Source organism: Chanos chanos, chromosome 10, assembly GCF_902362185.1.
Source record: "Chanos chanos chromosome 10, fChaCha1.1, whole genome shotgun sequence".
Classification (NCBI taxonomy): domain Eukaryota; kingdom Metazoa; phylum Chordata; class Actinopteri; order Gonorynchiformes; family Chanidae; genus Chanos; species Chanos chanos.
Genome location: NC_044504.1, coordinates 4,709,591 through 4,717,000, shown reverse-complemented (window position 1 = coordinate 4,717,000; position 7,410 = coordinate 4,709,591). Strand labels below are relative to the sequence as shown.

The 7,410-nt window shown below is 41.1% G+C and overlaps 1 non-coding gene across 1 annotated transcript; it reads right to left on the bottom strand.

The window, feature by feature from the left end:
• Positions 1-1,072: 1,072 nt before the first annotated feature.
• Positions 1,073-1,184, bottom strand: trnal-caa (transfer RNA leucine (anticodon CAA)). Its single transcript has 2 exons — positions 1,147-1,184; positions 1,073-1,118 (listed from the first exon to the last, which is right to left on the bottom strand). It is a non-coding gene; the product is annotated as a tRNA-Leu (tRNA).
• Between the last annotated feature and the right edge of the window lie 6,226 nt (positions 1,185-7,410).

Below are 7,410 nucleotides of genomic sequence, written 5' to 3'. Positions count from 1 at the left end.
TTCAACATTCGGTTTCATATTCAGATGCTGTAACTGATTATAATGGATTTGACTCCCAGTCTCTTATGTTTCTTCACTAAAATATGTCCTTTGACCTTGGCTCCTGACAGCTGTGTTCAGTTTATGGAGCAGGACAGAAGAGTGACCCACAGACATGGCCCAACAATACAAAAGTTCAGTCTGAGAGAGAGTGTCTGGAATTTTAAAACCAAGTTTGTGGAGCCGCAAACAGGTCCAACCAAACAGCTCTGCTACAACCCAACTCACAGCTTCGATCCAATACTGAACACGAGTCTCTCATACTTGTGCAAGAGCCTTTCTGTCTCTGCAGAAAAAGAAAATTCTATCAAAAACATTTTCTAAAGGCCATTTTTGAGGCCGATCTGGGCATGCTCCAGTCAGTGTGGGGAATTCCTCTGCATCACGGGTCTTCTCAGCGGAGCCTGGAGTGATGTGTGTCCTACTGACACACTGGTGTCAGCTCATTGGTTTCTCTCACCAATCATCACCGAGTGGCACTTGTGAAAGAGAGATAGAATACTGACTGCACTTTGTGGCTTTAGTGGTGTGTGTCTGACTGGTGTTTCAGACATCCACCAGGCAAGCAATTCTGCCATCACTGCTGTTGGTGAGGATGTTCTCCTGTCTACGCCCCTCACACGGCGTCAGGAATGAACCCATCAACGGTCTGTTGGGGTTTGGCACAGGAAATTCAGATGAGTGAATGCAATGGGAATGCCATAACCTGCGTCAATTTAAAAAACATTGCCAAACATTACTCGAGTATCACTTGTTTGGACTGTTGTGATGAGCCTCATATCTAATCATTAAAATCATACCTTTACCATTGTGACATTCCTGTTCATTATTATAATGCAGTTCGGTTAAGTACCCAAACATACACATTACAGGAAAGTCATGCGAATGAACTAATGCTCTGATGCAGAGCAGTTTACAGTTATGAACATCTCTCATCTCTGTTTCTGCGTTAAGTGCCTTCTTCTTGTGATTTGCATTGAGATGTCCTGTTCCTCTACTTATTAGGCCGGTTCCCTACCCATCCAAAACACTGTGTCAGAAGTGGGATTCGAACCCACGCCTCCATCTGGAGACCAGAACACCCATCGACTGTGGAAGGGTTTTCACCTTGAGTCTGGCGCCTTAGACCACTCGGCCATCCTGACAGCGATGCTGTCCCCTCACCTGCGCCAGTGTTCCGGAACAGCATTCTAGACTGGGGTCCTAGAAAGCCGTTTAGTTTATATTGATTCTGTCCTGCTGTATAATCACTTTTGCTGAATGATAGCTGTCAATGCGTTAATGTGTATAAATGTGTCCATTATTATTGATGGCTGGTAGGTACCTTTATTCTGTTTCTCTTGAGTGGCACCAAAGACTTTCTGTACCGCTTCCTAAAAGAGTGTACAATACATGTGTAGCATATATGTTAACAATTAAAAATTTAAAAGTTTATTTTGATGATTTGAAAGCTAACTGTGCTGTAGAAGGCATCTGATTCTGAGAATACCAGTGAATGTAAATCGTCTGTGTGAGATACATCAACCAGAGCAATAACCAGCAGGTGATCACTGTGAATGAACCACTTAAAGAGCTCAGGCCAGAGATAAAGTGTACTGTTTCCGTGGTAATGTTAATGATGTCATACATTTCTTAATGTGAAAAAAAAAGAAAGCTGTGGCAGGTCTCAGAAATGTCATGAGATGGTAACATGTGAGAGGGAGACTTGTGAACGAGATTATGAGTCATTCTGACGAAATATTTGACGTGAAAATTGACACGCTCGTTGAAAACACGTGCCGCTATGCCCCGCAGAGATTTTTGAGGTGTGCTGGATCTGTGCTCTACTGCTGACGTCAGTTCAGCGTGAGGCTCTTCAAACTGAGAATATGGTTGAGAGTGCGCTGAACCATTTTCATTTCACTGCTTAACAACTCTGAAGGTCTTTGATGACATTGTTTTTTTGTTTTGTTTGTTTTTAATTGCCTAAATGCCGAAAACACATTAAAGAAAAAAAATCTGTGTCTCTTGGACTGTCCAATCAGCATTAGTGCTGGTACTTAAATGATGTTTGGAAAAAGTTTTAACAACAACAAAAAAAGTGAAAAAGAAGTGTTTATGTCTAACTATGTAGCAACTACAGGGTAATGAATATTAGTAGCACATGTACAACACAGGAAATCAGTACTATCTGCTAAATGCCTTGACTAATAGAAATGAACCAGGCTCATCAAACACTGATCTCTAGTCATTTTTTACACTGAGCCCTTCCAACAACACTACTGAAAAAACGACACTCTGGCATTTGTTTAACAGTTACCAAGAAAAAATTACGCAAGTCGACAGAAAAGTTTGTTTAAAGAAGGTGGGGCATCGATCTGTTCTCGTAAATGCAACATTTTTTATTGGAAACATTAATTCATCAAACATTTCCCAACCTGAAATCGAAAATATCTGACATGAAACCTGGGATTGCACACAGGAAAATTTTGTAAAAATGTTGTTCGAAGCCAAAAGCACATGGCTAAAATTTGAGAAAGTATTCAGTTGATGTAGTTGAGTCAACATTTCAATTCCCAGAACTTGATTTAGCAGAGGCTGGAGATGTGGGTCTACCACAGAGGACCACATTAGGAGAGTGTACGGGTAGCATCTCAGGTCTGTGAAATGACAAAGAAATGAGAGGAGAAAATGCTCCTGAGATGAACCTGCTCTCCTTTTTGTGGGAGGAGTTCAACTGGGCTTCTGTTTGCAAAGTTAAATTCACAGAAAAATCATGCAGAGAGTTCATGCAAAAGAAGAGGTGTGTGTGCGTGTGTGTGTGTGTGTGTGTGTGTTATGTGCATATTTCATTAAACTCGGAGATTATTTTCTGGTGTCTCAGATATACTGCATTATTCTTCAGTACATATGTATGTTTGAAAAATAGGTAAAAGCAGGGAGGGACAGAACGGGTCTGGTAAAAGAGGGACCACGTTTCAGTCTAATGATGTCAGTGACTGGAGGATTCAGTGATGGGAGGATTCAGTGATGGGAGGAATGTGCAAACGGTTGGGTGTAGATGAAGGTTCGCCGTCCTCGCCGTGTCGGACTGTGGCACAAAAAAAAAAATCGTAGCGGGGGGGCAAACCCTCGTGGATGGCAGGGGACAGGCTGGCGTGTCTGGCAGATCACAGACTCACTTTACATGCCACCACGGAAAATGTATTAAAATGAGAGAGACATGCAAAGCCAGCGGCTTCCAAAGAGAAATGGGGGAGAAAGGTAGGAGAGAGAAAATAAAAGAGAGAGAGAGAGAGAGAGAGAAACTACAGTGTCTTTCAATCGCTTTTGACAGTAATAAAGGGGGAAAAAACTAAAATTCAGTGAGCATCTCTTTCTCTGATTAATAGAGAAAGAGAGGGAGAGAGAGAGAGGGAGGGTGAGAGGGAGAAGAAAGAGAAACAAACACTGATGAAATCCAAACACAGCTGGGTTGAAGACTGCTGCACATGTTTATGTCTGTCTTATTCTGTCATCTTCTCTCTTTATCACTCCTTTCTTTCTCTGCCCAACAGTGTCAACAACATCAGATGCTGTCCTCATCCTGCCCACTCCAGAGAAATACACCCCCCCCCCCCCGCCCCATAGGCTTTTCTGCCGTTTACGTGTATCCATGGCAACAGAATGCTCCGTTAGACCCCTTATCAAGGTCAGAAGTCAGTGTTTGATAAGTATCAGAGTCTCCTATCTCTGAGAGAAATTGTGCAAGACTCGGAGATAGGAGAGGAAACATACAACAGAAAAAAAAGAACCCCCCCCCCCCAAAAAAACGAATAAATAGACATTGAAAAAAGCCTCCCCTTCTTTAAAATCTCTCCTACAGGCTCTTTGAGATGAATGAGTTTAAGAATTAGGGTCTTAAAAGTGATAACACTTACAAACACACACACACACATACACACACACACACACAGACACACACACACACACACACACACAGACCGGATGCTTACGAAGGCCTGTTTCATGAAATGGCCCGCTACACGTACTGGAAAAACGTGTCTTTGCATTTACGCTGGTTTCTACCATGTTCTGACGCAGTCTCCACACGCTTTTTTTTTTTACTCCCTCTTCTCAATATCTTCACGTAGAGTCAAGCTCTCTCCTTCAGTGGGGTTTCATCTAGACTCGCAGGTTAACTCCGGAAAAATGTTAAAAATGCCAAATGGTAAAATGCCATCATAACTACACAGGGAACAAATGTCATCACCTAACAAAATCTCCACCAAGACCCTGTTTACAGACGAGACTCCACAGAGCTATCTACAGAGACATTGCTTTAGACAAGACCGGCACTCCCGCTGGTTTACAGGAGCAGACCTGCTGAGAGACTCTGAGACCATGAACTGCGTTTAGTTTGTTAAGCTCCACACTCTTATTACATTTCCCCAGAGTCACAGTATGTCTGAATGTTCATTACCAATATGATCCAGGTCAAAGACAATCACGTTCACTTGTCTCTGTGAAATTTCAGTTTTCTGTCGTCTGACTAAACCACTGCCAAAAATACACCCGGCTTTGACACACTATGATAATCTCAAACGGAATGGTTCCATCTTTTAGTCATCAGACTGATCTAGGTAAAAAAAAAAAACACACATCTTCCCACAATTACAATTCTTGGCCTTGTTCCATCACAGGATCATATAGACTCCACTAATGATTAAACACATAAATAATTATTAATGATTAAATAATAATTTAAAATCTTTCTTTGGCTCTATTCCTTCTCTTCCCTCTGAGTCTCCTTCTGAGAGGGAGAGACAGAGAGAGACAGAGAGTGTGACAGAGAGAGAGACAGAGAGAGAGAGACTTCTTGGTGCCTTAATTAGCATTAGGGCTGCTTGAACTCAGCAGGTAAGAAAAAAAGAGACAGACAGAGAACCGAAAAATGAGAAAATGATACCATAAAGTAGACCTCTGTGGTGAGACACTGAAAGTCATAAGGACCTACTCAACACATTTATCTAACTGTGTTCAAAAAAAAAAGAGAGGGAGAAAAGACATGGTAGAAGAGAGAAGAGAACACACATACATACACACACACACACACACACACAAACGCCTGCACTTGCAGACATGCAAACCGTGTGGTTGAAAAATGAAATCTCTTCTCTCTGCTTCTAAACTTTTTTGACTGTGAAGGCCAACGTAGGGAGAGGAGAAGGGAGAGAGACACAAGAGACTATAAATCATTTATGCATCTCATTTATAATTTCTGTTGAAATATTTATATACACAGAATATCAAAGATCATTTTTGGCAGCACTGAGACCAATTATTTCACAATGTTATTTCTAATCTCTAGTGTCTCGTAGGTACATACAAACAGACAGGTCCCCATCACACTCACCCTGCTTACCTTAAGTGTTTCCCTTCACTTTTGGTTGGTTTGTTTGGTTTTCAGTTAGTACGTTTCGTTCTGTTATTCTTAACATCAAATGTCTAAATCTTTATGACTTGAAAGTAAAGCTAAAAAAAAGAAAAAAAATCCCATTATCATTAACATTTTTGCTTGTCTTTCATATTTTCTCATGTGGTAACAGGGACTGTTGATGATCAGAAAGAGATATTGTCATGATATTATAGAAGATCACAAAAAACGAAAAGAAAAAGAAATCAAGGACTCATTAATTTGTTCTGGAGAAAAAGGCCAACACCATCTTCTTTGGGAGAACATGAGAAAGTTTGGAGAAAAAAAAATACTCCAATACACAGTACACTGCTCATCACAGAGAGCTGATTTTATATACCATAGAATTGGTGTGGACTTATGGTAGGGTGCTAAGTTACATCATTATTTATCTGAATTCTTTGTGTCATAATCTTTGTCAATGAGGAGTGTACATATAGGCCTATATATATATATATATATATATATATATATATATATATATATATATATATATATATAATGGATGGTAAGATTCGCAGATTCGCATTGGTGCACCAGTTTAACGTTAAAGATGTGACTACATCGATATGCAGACCCCTGGATCAATCTAAATGTACCGTGAGCCGGTCAGTGGTCCGTTACTAAAGTTACGAATCAGTTGACTGAAGCTTTGCTGCTAATTCTACTTTAGTGTAAGCTAGGCTGCTGTGGAAGACTCACTGATCTGAGGTAACAAGTCATGTTACTTTCAAAACAATAATGACTGCCTCTCGTTCGCTAATAAATCTGCACAGCGTCTCGCACTGACCTTTAACCTTTTACGAGAGTAACGTTAGTGTTGCTTGCGAGGTACAAATAAGAACAACATGTCTGACAACGCTGACATGGTATACAGTACGCCATCAAGTCTGAAATGTAAAGTTTGGAAGGCATTTGGATTTTATAAGAAGGAAGGAAAATTGCACAAAAGTCTGGCCATTTGTAAGGTCTGTTTGTTCATACAGTAAGTCTTTCTCGTCTAACTGTGGAAAAGTAATCAACACAATGGCATGTAATTCTGAAATGATACATTTGTCTTCCATTTCCTTCCTGTGCCATAAAGTAACATAAAATACTTCAAAATGCATCATCCCTGAACTGTATCGTAGACCATGTATCTAGATACGTATTGAATCGTCTTATAAGGGAGAGATGCTCAACCTTAATATATACATAAATACACACACACACACACACACACACATTTTTTTGATGAATTATTTATTCATTTATTCTTTTTTTGGGGGGGGGGGTCCAAGAATCACCACCAAGTCCATCCTGATGAATCTGAGTAATTCTGGTACCAACATTTTGAGGCAGACACTCCAGCAGACACTGCACAAGGCTGCTCTCCATGGATATCAGACCAAGGAGGACTCCACTTCTCCAAGACAGGCACACAAAAGCTCGTCTGACCTTTGCAAAAGCTCACCTGGACAAAGAAGAAAGACCACAGAATTGATGACCAAAAGCTTTCTTCTTTTCTGTCTTGGAGAGGTGGAGTCCTCCTTGGTCGGCGTCCATGGAGACCAGCCTTGTGCAGTGTCCGCTGGAGTATCTGACCTTGCGACGTTAGTACCAGGATTGCTCAGATTCATCAGGATGGCCGTGGTGGTGATCCTCGGATTCTTATTGGCCTCTCACACTTCCATGCTTGTCAGCACTGGAGTCGCTTTTGGCTTCATACCCCGCCCTTTCAGATTTTTCACGGTGTGGGACTCCTTGTACTTTTAGATTATGCTTTGCACTGTGGCCACTGGCACTTGAAAACACTTGGAGATGGTTTTATAGCCTTTCCCCATCTTGTGAGCAGCCACAATGTGCAACCGGAGGTCCTCACTAAGCTCTTTGGTTTTAGCCATGACTTGCAACTGACTAGAGAACTACTGCATAAGCTGTTCTCAATTTATAGTTGA